This window comes from Bubalus kerabau, chromosome 2, assembly GCF_029407905.1.
Source record: "Bubalus kerabau isolate K-KA32 ecotype Philippines breed swamp buffalo chromosome 2, PCC_UOA_SB_1v2, whole genome shotgun sequence".
In the NCBI taxonomy this organism is placed as follows: Eukaryota; Metazoa; Chordata; class Mammalia; order Artiodactyla; family Bovidae; genus Bubalus; species Bubalus kerabau.
The window spans coordinates 168,555,200-168,569,165 of record NC_073625.1 but is presented as its reverse complement, the minus strand read 5'-3'; positions in this window follow the sequence as shown (position 1 = coordinate 168,569,165).

The following is a 13,966-nucleotide window of genomic DNA, read 5'->3' as shown; positions in this document are numbered from 1 at the left end:
AGGCTACAGTCCATGGGATTCTCCAGGCAAGAATACTGGAGCAGGTTGCCATGGGTCTTCCCAACCCAGGAATCGAACCCAGGTCTCCTGCATTATAGGCGGATTCTTTACCAACTGAGCTACAAGGGAAGCCCATTAGTTGTTAAGTATTTACCAATTTGAATAAATCTTCCCAACATAGACATGAACAAAGTCACTAATTATTCCTGTCCATGAATTTCAGGCTCAAATACAAACATTTTGCCAGATCCTGCCATCTATAATTGACGTGCCATTCCTGATACAACAACAAAGAAGACAAGAAAAAGTTGCAAACATCACTTCTCTCTTCCAGAAACTATTGACATTGCCCCAGGTTCACTATTTCACCCCCCAAAATGTCTCCTTATTTTCCCCTTGTAACAAATGTCCAAAACAATATAGTAAACTCCTATCTCCTCAACCGGTAGCTTCATCTACCAGCAACCCATTGTTCTGAGATGAAAAAGAGTCCAACTAACATCTCCTAAGCTCTTGTGCCTACTTCTCAGACATCTGTTCTATTCCTAATCCCCGTCATCAGCAAGAGCCTAGGCAGAAAGCATTTCTGCAGAGAAAATTGGTAAGGAGAAAATTATCCTGAGACTTGTATCACAGGAGAAAAGCTATAGCCAGAAGTTAAATACAGTAAGAGCCCTCTGTATGAATGAGTTTTGTTCCAAGAGTATGTTTGTAACTCCAATTTGTTTTTAAGTTCAATGAAGTTAGCCTAGATACCCAACTAACACAATTGGCTATATAGTAGTAGTATACTGTAATAGTTTTATAATAAACAAAAAACAAACATGAAAAATAAAACATTTTTAATCCTATAGTTTAGTGCCATGAAAAGTACAGTAATACCTTGTAATAGTTGGCATACAGGGACTGACATCAAGTGAACAGGCAAGAAGAGTTATTGATTGGAGGAGGGAGAGGAGATGCGAAATGGTAGAGCTGAAGCATCGTCAGCAGTGGGAGTGGAGGGCAAGCTCCAATTTCACTCATGCCTGATGTTGATAACACAGGTTCTGGTTCCTTGCTGGAAAGAGATGCATGTTCACATCCTTGAGAGTTCACAACTTGAAGATTCATATGTAGGGGACTTACTGTATCTCTTGCCAAAATGTTTAGAAGAACATAAGAGCAGAGAGTCTAGCTGAATATGTATAGCTGACTCTTGAGCAACACAGATGTGAACTGCATGGATCCACTCTGAGCTATATGTATTAGGTGCTGTGCTTACTCTCTTAGTCATTTCCGACTCTTTGCAAACCCCAAGGACTGTAGCCCACCAGGCTCCTTTGTCCATGGGAATTCTCCAGGCAAGAACACTGGACTGGGTTGCCATGCCCTCCTCCAGGGGATCTTCCCAACCCAGGGATTGAACCCAGGTCTCCTGCATTTTAGGCAGATTCTGTATTGTCTGAGCCACCAGGGAAGCCACTCTACATGAGTTTTTTTTTTTTTTTTTTTCCCACTAAATAATGTGCTACAGTACTACACTGTCTGGATGGGTGAATCTAAAAGATGTGGAACTCAGGCTACGGAGGGTCCACTGTAAAGTTATAGTTGGATTTTCCACTCTGTGCACAGTTGATGTCTCAACCTTCTGCATTGACCAACGATCAACTGTATAATGTATTTTTTAAGAAAAAAAAATTTTATATGGCTAATGAATATTTCCAAATGAGTAGTGTGTCTCATTCAAAGTATCCAGCATGGCTATACAATTATTCTAATGAAGCTGTGCTAATTCATATCCTTTTAAATTCCTCTTTTGAAATGATCTTCACGGAGGCTAATGTATTATTTTGTCTATACTCACTGGCATTTATTCAGCGTTCATTAGTCTCGCTTCTTGTTGGTCACTGCTGTAGGCAATAAGGTTGTAGTGATAAACATGACATACAAAACCCCTGCCTGCTCAGTAATTATTATAAACAAACAAATATTTTTGGTGGTACTAGGTACTGACAATGAGAGGGTGATTTGGGAATATTTTAGATAGGGGGGTTAGGTGTGCCTTTCTGAGGAAGTAAACTGTGAAGAGAAGGGGAAAATAAGATCTTGGACGAATGGCCCAGAGAGGAAGCACAGTTTGCTTTGACTTATGGATAAATGGAAGCTACTGCAGGATTTTCAGAAGGCAGTTTCTTAATTTGGATAGTCTTTAAGCACAGATTTGAGATAAGTGAGTGAATGTCATGAGCAGATTTGAGATAAGTGAGTAAATGTCATGAGTGATTCAGTGGAATCATAGAATTTATGGTATAAACTGAGCTTTGTGGTTTGGGAAGTCATGTTTAAAAGATCATTTTCAAAACCGTGTTAGCAACCAAGTCCACAGAAGTTTCTCCACACCAGCCTCACCCTCTGTGAGATACATTGTATAAATACAGTGGAAGTAGATGTACACTACTGTTAAAGAGATATATAAATATATAATATTTAATGAGGGCAGACATGCTTGTAAAGAATTTAGTGTAAGGAATTGAATATATCAATTGTATGTTACTAGATAATATGGTTACTTTCATTGCTTTTCCTTTCTTTGGGGAAGGGTTTGAAAACGCCCTAGGCTTCCCTGGTGGCTCAGTGGTAAAGAATCCACTTGCCAACTTACCAAAGCAGGAGACACAGGTTCAATCCCTGGGTGGGGAATATATCCTGGAGAAGGAAATGGCAACTCATTCCAGTATTCTTGCCCGGAAATCCCCAAGAACAGAGGAGGCTAGCTGGCTATGGTCCACTGGGGCACAAAGTCAGACACAACTTAGAGACTAAACAACAATGAAAACAACAACAAATATACCCTTCAATTTTATTTTTTGTCTTCATGACAACTGTTATAGTATACTTGCCTCCAGAGCTTATCCAAATGATCACATATTCCAATTTAAAGGAGCCAAATGTAATGCAGTTTCCTTGAACTCTAAAAGCAGAAGTGATTCTGGTTCATTAAGGAGACTTAAACTAGCCAATCTATAAACATAGAGAGACATGGTATCCATATGCATTTTTTTTTTTTCCATTTCATAGACTTTACCACTCAGACTTTGGGGATCTTCCCGTAAGTTTATGACTCATCCTTGGTTCAGATGACTTAATGCTTCCATCTAACCAAGGGAAGGGAACATGATCATTTAACAAATCCGCGATCCCCAGTTAGGATGCCAGGAGCCTCTAAAGAAATGAATCCTGTGGCTTGGCATTTGTCATCTTTTCTTTTTTCTTTAAAAAAAAAAAAAAACAGTGCTTACAGCTGGCCTACTAACTAGCATTTCTTTCATCCCTTGAGGGTATTTCTGGACCTGTTTGCTTTGCTATCTCAAAACAGACTACAAAAGAGAGTGGCAAATTTTCCTTGTATATATACAGCAAAGCAAGCCCTATTCCTGTTCCCCCTTATCTTGTACTTAGTAAAAATGCTGATGCTTGAAATAGTCCAGTCTTCTGCACGTAAATCATCTCATTGAAATTCTCATATTAACAATGCTATCAAAACAAGTCAGGAATTAATTTTACAGATGTGGAAATGGAGGAGTACAGGACTTTTATTTCTAGTTGAGGGTCACTTATTAATAGGTTAGCAAGGTACTCAGAGTGAAATCTGGATCCCACAAAGTCTAATACATTCTTCTGATACAACACATGTCTCTACAGAAAACACCCAATATGTACCTTATACAAGCTTCCCCACTCCAAACTGAATATTAGACGCTGTATGCAATTTAAGCATTCCTGTTTTCTTATTGTGTATTTGTTACCTATAGAGGTGATTTGTGTGGTTAATGAAAAATTTTAGACAATGAAATTGATAAGCTGGTAAAGACAATAGCACGTCTTTCTCTTCAATAGACCATTAACTGAAGGTGAGTCTGTTACCTTCATTTGAAACTGATGCTGGAAGAAGCAGTTAGGAGATAAATTTACCCAAATTCCTAGTTGAACACTGACAGGCTATGTTTCCTGAAGCTGACATTTCCACATGAATTTCAAAAGCGGGATAATACCTACAGAAAGACTTCTAATGGTTCTGCACACACACACACACACACACACAGGCCAACCCATCAGTGATTTTTCTTGGTTTAGTACCTATTCTGTGTGGTTCAGAAAAAAATGAGCAACATCTGAAAGTAGGTTGATTTAGTTGGCTGGAAGGAGGATAGATTGAGGGTGGGGTGGGAGTGACAGGAGCAGAGTTTGGGGAATAACAGGCTTATTTATTGAACTGGGTGGAGAATCCAGCAAAGAAACTGAGCCAATTGTTATAAAACCTAGGAGTATTGGGTTAGAGGGATGAATGAAGAAGACCCTCTGGTTGTTTTACTGGACATTAGTAATGTGATCTCTCTGTGCTTCCTCCTTAAGGATTCTACCTTCTTAAAGCTCCTTTACATACAAAGGTTTACATTACTGTTCTGTGAGCCTTGGAATAGCATTTGCTTTGTTTGTAAGATTGCCAGATTTCACAAGTGAAAATACAAAAATCCCAGTTAAATGCAAGTGTCCTATAAACACTGAATAATATTGTGTGCGTGAGTCTCAAATATTGCATGGGATAATCTTTTACTAAAAATTGATATTTGCAATTTGAATTTAACTAAGGAGTATCTTGTATTTTATCTAGCAACCCTATTCGTTTAGCTAAGACTTGGAAACAAGTAAGACAGTTTATTTTATCGGCTTGTATGCAAATTGGAGGGGAGTTTCCTGGAGGCTTGGAGGCAGTAACAGCTGTTGCCAAGCTTGGCTGCACACATTAGAATCACCCAAGGAACTCCAGATTCTGGTGCAGTTGCTCTGAGATTCAGCGGCGACAGGATTTTTTTTCAAAGCATTCCAGATGACACTGGAACAACAAGGAGCTGATGACTGATGTCCAGTGAGTCTCATCCTGTACTGTACAACACAGAAATCTAAGAGATTTGTGGAAAACGTTCATGCCCAGAGCCTACCCCACAGCCATTAAATCACTGTCCAAGGGAACAGCCCTTTAGCCCATTGCAGTTCAGGAAAAGCTCCCAGTAAATTTCAATGCTCCTTCAGAATTCAGTTCAGTTCAGTTCAGTTCAGTCGCTCAGTCCAGCTATAGGAAACCTTTTAAGTTTATCTTTCATTTTTAAAATTATGTAAAAGTATAATAATGATTTATTATAATAAATCCAAGCAATAAAACAGCATCTAAAATAAATATGAGGGACTTCTCTGGTGGTCCCAATTCAGGGAGCCCAGGTTCAATCCCTGGTCAGGGAACTAGATCCCACATGCCACAGTTAAGACCCAGCACAAACAAATAAATTAAAAGCAATAATAATAGTAAAAATAAAGATGAGCTTTCCCAATTCTAATTCCCAGAGGTATCACCTATTAAAACCTTGATCTGTTTTTCCAGCCTCAAGGAAGGAGGAAGCAACTAGAGGCAAGTTATAGGTGTCTTTTATCTTTTAAAGAAGTGGCCAGGCTTCACATGTAATGGACCAGAACTTTGTCACATCACCACGTTAAGAAAATATTAAGGTTATTCAAGGCTTCCCTGTGAATCAGTGAAATAAGAAGGGAAGAAAGTGAGAAGAGATTTGAAGGACAGAACACCCTCTATTCCAATCACCCTCCACTCCTGATGTCCCATGTGATGGGGCTGGCACTGAAGAATGTTCCTGGCCATTCTCTGTCCCCCATTCACTCGCCTCATGGAGTGGAATGATTTACCAGCTAGTGAGTTTGAAAGAAGGAATCAGACAGAAGCAGTTGCTTGTTTTTGCCTCTCTTTGGGGAGGCAGCCTGTCTATAGGGAGCACACATTTTCACTTCTTCTACAAGGTAAGTTTTGTAGGTCAAGTTTTCACCAGGGACCACTCCTGTTTAACAGCTCTGCCTGAGTCAGGGAGCCGAACTGACTGTAGTGCGTTCATGCTCAGTCATGTCCAACTGTTTGTGATCCCATGGTCTGTAGCGGGGCAGGCTCCTCTGTCCACGGGATTTCTCAGGCAAGAATATTGGAGTGGGTTGCCATTTACTTCCCCAGGGGATCTTCCTGACCAAGAGATCGAACCTGCGTCTCCTCCATTGGCAGGCGGATTCTTTATCACTGAACCGCCTGGGAAGCCCCAACTGATTCTAAATCTATTGTTGCCAGAGAACTCCACAGATTCTTGAAACAGCCTTATCAAGATAAAAAGAACTTCTGCTTCCCTCCCTTGTCTACCTCACAGTGAATTTCATTCACAAGATAAATCTTTCAAAACATCAGCAATATAAATATAGTTTCTCTTTGAAATGTATAGAGCTATCAGTGAAGACAATGGCATAAGCTCTCTGATTTCCATGTCCATGCAAGTCCTGTGGCAGTGTCTCAAACAAGTGCGATGAACATGTTGTAAACAGGAATATACAAAACCATATGGAGAGAGATATACAAACAGAAAATACAAAGAAAAATAAAAAATAGTCTAGCTAGTAGAAAAAATAATGATGACAACTTAAGAGGGTAAAATAGATGCTGAGCATTGCCAGAAATAATCCTCTTTGCTGTCACTCCATCCACCAGATCCCTGAATAAATATTCTGACATCCCCAGCCACGTCATCTGTTCCATGTCATCTGTTGGGCCAGTAGGCAGATCAGGACACATCTGGGCAAGAGTTGTATTCAATTGCCCATATGTCTGTATTTCCTTTTCCCTACCCAGGATAAGGGTGAGATTGTCTTTGCATAACTGATGTTCCACTTTAAACCCAAAATTATATTTCATCAAAGCAAGAAAACTTTTCAAATAATGAATAGACTTTTACCAAAAAAAACCCACATATTTTAATAAGGAAATTGAACTCAGATCTGAGTGGTGACTATAGAAGATACCATAGTATCAGTGGATAAACGGATAAATAAGTAAACCTCTATGTTACTCATGACATAAACATTTTAAATGTTTTTGAAAATTGTTGGTTTTGTAACATTGTAATTTAGTTTCTCCTTTGTAGTTATATGCCCTGTATGAAACTGCTGCTGCTGCTGCTGCTAAGTGGCCTCAGTCGTGTCTGACTCTGTGCGACCCCATAGATGGCAGCCCACCAGGCTCCCCCGTTCCCTGGGATTCTCCAGGCAAGAACACTGGAGCGGGTTGCCATTTCCTTCTCCACTGTGTGAAAGTGAAAAGTGAAAGTGAAGTCACTCAGTCGTGTCCGACTCTTCTCGACCCCATGGACTACAGCCTACCAGGCTCCTCCATCCATGGGATTTCCAGGCAAGAGTACTGGACTGGGGTGCCATTGCTTTCTCCGGTATGAAACTAGTATGGTGTAATGAAGTACTGTAGACTCAGTAAGCCTGTGCTTAAAAATGATTTAGAACATTAGAAAATCTTTCAACTGGGTTTTAATTTTTTATTGCTTAAAAGTACAGTGCTATGAAAAATGTTGCATTAAAATGTTTTCAATCTGTGCTAAATTTCTGGTGTGGTAGAAGGAAATTGTAATAAAGAATGGAGATCTGCGAACTCCTTAGGGGTCCAGTGATTAGGATTCAGTGCTTTCATTGCTGTGGCCCTGGGATCAATCCCTAGTTGGGGAACTAAGATCTCACAAGCCTCGTGGTACATCAAAAAAGTGAGAGAGAGAGAGAGAGGAAGAATGGAGATAGTTTTTACTTCTGGTTTTAGTATTAATGCAAATTGCTGGTGTAACTTTGACTACCTGACCAAGGCTTTTCTCAATTTCTTTGCTTATATATTAGAATATAAGGTAGATAGTCTTTAATGCTCTTCTAACGCTAAAGTCCTCTGATTCTAAAAGTTACAGAATAGTACCAATATATTATCAGATGAAAAAATGAGCAGAATTTACTAAAGAAATCCTTGAGCTGGTGCTGCCCCCTATAGTGGACTGAAAAGGATGTGCTGTAAAACTAGATAAATACGTTTTATCATTCTAACTGCATTTCTCTGGCACCCTCTATGTGTTGATTGCTGCAAAACCAAGGTTTTTTGTTTTGTTTTGTTTTGTTTTTGTAAACTAATTTCTAACTCTGTTTTTATGTTATAGGAAAAATTAAAAATTAAATCATATTTAATGCTTGTTAGCTAAGACAATTTGAGCAACATGTTTTCTTAAAACTGTTCAAGGAAAAAAGAATGTTTTTGCTGCTGCTGCTGCTAAGCCGCTTCAGTCGTGTCCGACTCTGTGCAACCCCATAGATGGCAGCCCACAGGCTCCCCTGTCCCCAGGATTCCCCAGGCAAGAACACTGGAGTGGGTTGCCATTTCCTTCAATGCATGAAAGTGAAAAGTGAAAGTGAAGTTGCTCAGTCGTGTCCAACTCTTCGCGACCCCATGGACTGCAGCCTACCAGGCTCCTCTGTCCATGGGATTTTCCAAGCAAGAGTACTGGAGTGGGTTGCCATTGCCTTCTCCAAATGTTCTTGAAATTTCCCCAAATAAATTTATCTGAGCCTGAATTACAGAAGAATTGGCACCATTTTATTATTTTTGCTTTTAAATATCATAGTTTTATTGTACCCGGTTTTTAAAACATTTTCATTGAAATAGTTGACTCACAATTCTGTGTTAGTTTCAGGTGTACAGCAAAGTGATTCAGTTACATATATTTATATAAAGATATGTGTATATATAATATATCTATCCATATAAATACTTTTTAGTATTTTTTTTCCATTAGAGCCGGCACCATTTTCAATGAGTCACTCATTACCTAACCAAAGTATCAGGAACACTAAACAAATTTAGTGCTGTTAGAGAGGCAGTGGGGTGTTGGGACTCTCTCCAGAGAAATAGGCAATAGTGGATTTCATACTCCCTTTCTACCCTGATAGCACAGCAGGGCATATGTGGGTGTGACACACTCTCTCTGCCTCACTAAAGCTGGCTTGGACCAGTGGACCCATGAGCGTCAGTCATCACATCATTCTCCCACTCTTTTGCTAAAACCTGCAGTCACCCACACAAAAGCCTCTCTCTTGCTGCATGACTGAAGCTGGCAGGCAGGCAGGCACAGTCAAGGTGTTTTTCCCACTGCCTTGCTGGCAGTGTGATGTGACTCTGAAAGTAAAGCAACTGAACAAAAATAGATAAGTGGTACTACAAAAGTGCTTCTGCATAGCAAAGGAAACCATCAACAAAATGAAGGGACAGCATACTGAATGTGAGAAAATCTTTGCAAAGCATATATCCAAGATACAAAAAGAATTCATAAAACTCAGTAGCAAAAAGCCAAACTATGGGCAGAGAATATGAATAGATATTTTTCCAAAGAAGATATGCAGATGGTCAATAGGCACATGAAAAAATATTCAGCATCACTAATCATCAGGAAATGTGAATCAAAACCACAATGAGACATCACCTCACACCTGTCAGAATGGGGATCAATAAAAAGACAAAAAATAACAGTGTAGGAGAGGACGTGAAGGAAAGTGATCCCTTGTGTACAGTTGGTGGGAATGTAAATTGGTGCAGTCCCTATGGAAAATATTGTGGAAGTGCCTCAGAAAAGTAAAAACAGAACTAACATACAACCCAGCAATTCTACTTCTTGGTATTTTCCCAACAAAAACAAAAACAATAATTCAAAAAAGGCGCATGCACCCCCATATTCATTGCAGCATTGTTTTCAATAAATAGGTAAGACCTATGGAAATAACCTAAGCGTCTACTGAAAGATGAAGGGCTAAAGAAATTGTAGTATATCTTCATATAGGTGTATATCTCTATCTACCTATCCACACGTACACAATGGAATACTACTCAGCCACGAACAGAATGAAATCTTGCCATTTATGGAAAATATGGATGGACCTTAGGTAATTATGTTACAGAAATTAGTCAGACAGAGAAAGATAACTACTGAATGATTTCCTTTATATGTGGAATCTAAAAAACAAATCACATTGCTGACAAAGGTCTGTCTAGTCAAAGCTAAGGTTTTTCCAGTAGTCACATATGGATGTGAGGATTGAACCATAAAGAAGGCTGAGAGCCGAAGAACTGATGTTTTTGAATTGTGGTACTGGAGAAGATTCTTGGAAGTCCCTTGGACTGCAAGGAGATCAAACCAGTCAATCCTAAAGGAAATCAATCCTGAATATTCATTGGAAGGACTGATGCTGAAGCTGAAGCTCCAGTACTTCAGCCACCTGATGCAAAGAACTGACTAACTGGAAAAGACTCTGATGCTGGTAAATATTGAAGGCAAAAGGAGAAAGGAGTGGCAGAGGATGCGCTGGTTAGATAGCATCACCAACTCAATGGACATGAGTTTGAGCAAACTCTGGGAGATAGTGAATAACAAGGGAGACTGGTGTGCTGCAGTCCATGGAGTTGCAAAGAGTCGGACACAACTTACGACTGAACAACAAAAAACAAAACAAAAATCATAGGTAAAGAGAATAGAATGGTGGTTTCCAGAGGGGAGAGGGAAGTAGTGGGCAAAATAGGTGAGGGGTGTCAAGATGCACAAACTTCCACTTATGCAATAAATAACTCATGGGCATATAATGTGCAGCGTGGTATCTATAGTCTGTAACACTGTACTGCAGGACATCCTTGAAAGTTGCCAAGAGAATAAATCTTAAAAGTTAATCTTTATGATGACAGAAACTATAGGCATACCTCATTTTACTTCACTTTATTATGCTTTGCAGATACTATGTTTTTTACAAATTGTAGGTTTATGGCAACCTTGTATAGATGGGGAAACAGTGGAGACAGTAGCAGACTTTATTTTTTGGGGCTCCAAAATCACTGCAGATGGTGACTGCAGCCATTAAATTAAAAGACGCTTACTCCTTGGAAGGAAAGTTATGACCAACCTAGACAGCACATTAAAGAGCAGAGACATTACTTTGCCAACAAAGGTCTGTCTAGTCAAGGCTATGGTATTTTCAGTAGTCATGTATGGATGTGAGAGTTAGACTGTAAAGAAAGCTGAGCACCTCAGAATTGATGCTTTTGAACTGTGGTGTTGGAGAAGACTCTTGAGAGTCCCTTGGACTGCAAGGAGATCCAACCAGTCCATCTTAAAGGAGATCTGTCCTGGGTGTTCATTGGAAGGACTGATGTTGAAGCTGAAGCTCCAGTACTTTGTCCACCTGATGTGAAGAGCTGACTCGTTTGAAAAGACCCTGATGCCGGGAGGGATTGGGGGCAGGAGGAGAAGGGGACGACAGAGGATGAGATGGTTGGATGGCATCACCAATTCAATGGAGATGAGTTTGGGTAAACTCTGGGAGTTGGTGATGGACAGGGAGCCTGGCATGCTGTGGTCCATGGGGTCGCAAAGAGTGGGACACGACTGAGCAACTGAACTGAACTGTGTAGAGCAAGTCTATCAGTGCCATTTTTCCAATAGCATTTGCTCACTTCATGTCTCTGTGTCATATTTTAGGGTGATTTTGCAATACACCAAACTTTTTCATCACTGTTATATTTTGTACAGTAATATGTGATCAGTGATGTCTAAAGTTACTACAACTTGCTAAAGACTCAAATGACAGCATTTTTTATCAGTAAATTATTTTAAAATTATTTATTTTTAGACATAAATATTATTTCACTCTTAATAAACTACAGTATATTATTCACATAACTTTTATGTGCACTGAGAAACAAAAAAAAATTGTGTGAATCACTTAATTATAATATTTGCTTTCTTGTGTTGGTTTGGAACTGAACCTTCAGTATCTGCCAGGTATGCCTGTAGACTTAATGTGGTGATCATATTGCAGTATTTACAATTATCAAATTATTATGTTACATACCTGACACCAATATAACATTACATGTCAATTATACATAAATAAATGCTTTTAAGATAACAAAATGTTTGTTGAGCATCTTAAACACATCACTGTCCTGGGCTTTATGTTTACTGTAATAAACCATCAATTCCTACTTTGATAAAAATTTGTCAAATTTACCATTTCAGTTATATTTACCATGTATTCAGTTTGCCAACACACTATAAAACTCATCTTATTCATCTCTAGGAGTGACAAGAAGTTTACCTGAGCATATAACACAGCCAGCCAGCTTGAACTATCTGGGTAAATGGGACAGAAATATATCACCCAACACTTGAGATCATGCTAGAGACATGGTCTCTACTGAATGTGCCAACATCCCATTGAACACATGTCCACAATGGTCCTGCTTAAAAATGTCTCACACACTAGGTTGTGAGCTAATAATTATGTCCTTTTCACATTTGTGTTTCCTTCTGACTCACAAGTATCCCAATGTCTGAATGGAGTAGATGTTTAATAAAGTAATGATTGATAGAGTGAAATAGTAGAGAGCATGTTAAAACTTTTTACTGGCTACTCTTGAAGGTGAAAGAGGAGAGTGAAAAAGTTGGCTTAAAGCTCTACATTCAGAAAACTAAGATCACGGCATCCATTCTCATCACTTCATGGCAGATAGATGGTGAAACAGTGGAAACAGTGGCTGACTTTATTTTTCTGGGCTCCAAAATCACTGCAGATGGTGATTGCAGCCATGAAATTAAAAGATGCTTACTCTTTGGAAGGAAAGTTATAACCAACCTAGACAGTATATTAAAAAGCAGAGACATTACTTTGTCAACAAAGGTCCGTCTAGTCAAAGCTATGGTTTTTCCAATGGTCATGTATGGATGTGAGAGTTGGACTATAAAGAAAGCTGAGCGCCGAAGAATTGATGCTTTTGAACTATGGTGTTGGAGAAGACTCTTGAGAGTCCCTTGGACTGCAAGGAGATCCAACCAGTTCATCCTAAAGGAGAACAGTCCAGGGTGTTCATTGGAAGGACTGATGTTGAAGCTGAAACTCCAATACTTTGGCCACCTGATGTGAAGAGCTGACTCATTGGAAAAGACCCTGATGCTGGGAAAGATTGAGGGCAGGAGGAGAAGGGTATGACAGAGGATGAGATGGTTGGGTGGCATCACCAACTCAATGGACATGGGTTTGGGTGGACTCTGGGAGTTGGTGATGGACCGGGAGGCCTGGTGTGATGTGGTTCATGGGGTGGCAAAGAGTCAGACATGACTGAGTGACTGAACTGAACTGATAACAAATATTGGACTTCCCTGGTGGCTCAGTGGTAAAGAATCTGCCTGCCAATGCAGAAGATGTTGGTTCAATCCCTGGGTCAGAAAGATCCCCTAGAGAAGGAAATGGCACTCCACTCTAGTATTCTTGCTTGGGAAATCCCATGCACAGAGGTGTCTGGCAGGCCATAGTCCATGGAGAAAAGAGTCGGACACAACTTAGTGACTAAACAATAACAACATAACAAATATTGCAAAAATATTTCCACTGACTTTATTGTCATTCATTAGGCAGAGGTGAACATCTATTGATGAATTCCTACCATGTGCTATTGTTAACCATGTATGTGTAATCATGAAGCACACTATGTTGCCTCACTCTGACATTTGGAATGTGTTATTTTGTTTTTCTCTCTTCTGAGTTTGTTTTACCATTTAGGAGACCTAGAGGCTAATGAGAAATGCACTGTGATGGTTAACCAACTTATGGTAATAGATCCATTTTAAATATTAGCTGTTTCTAGCCAAACATCTGAATTTGATGTTCATTTATTAAATCCAGGCCTATAGTTTTCCCAAACGTTCATCTTTAAATATAAATTACATTAAACCTTGAATACTGGGAGGAGAAAGGACTGAAAAGTAGCCAGCAGTCCCATCAGAGGCAGGATGCCATTCCCTGGAATCATTGCTTATTCTATACTTGAGCTTAATTTAGCATCTAGTTGGTTGGAAAATTCAGCTAGTAAATTATTCCAGTAGCCATATTTTTTGTAACATCTCTTGGAAATCTGTCATTAAGGAAAAAATGTCTTAAATGACAGTTACAATTTCTAGCAGCTTTTTCTACGTGATATACTGGCATTGAAATTATACTTAAAATTTAAATGTGTCTTAAATAA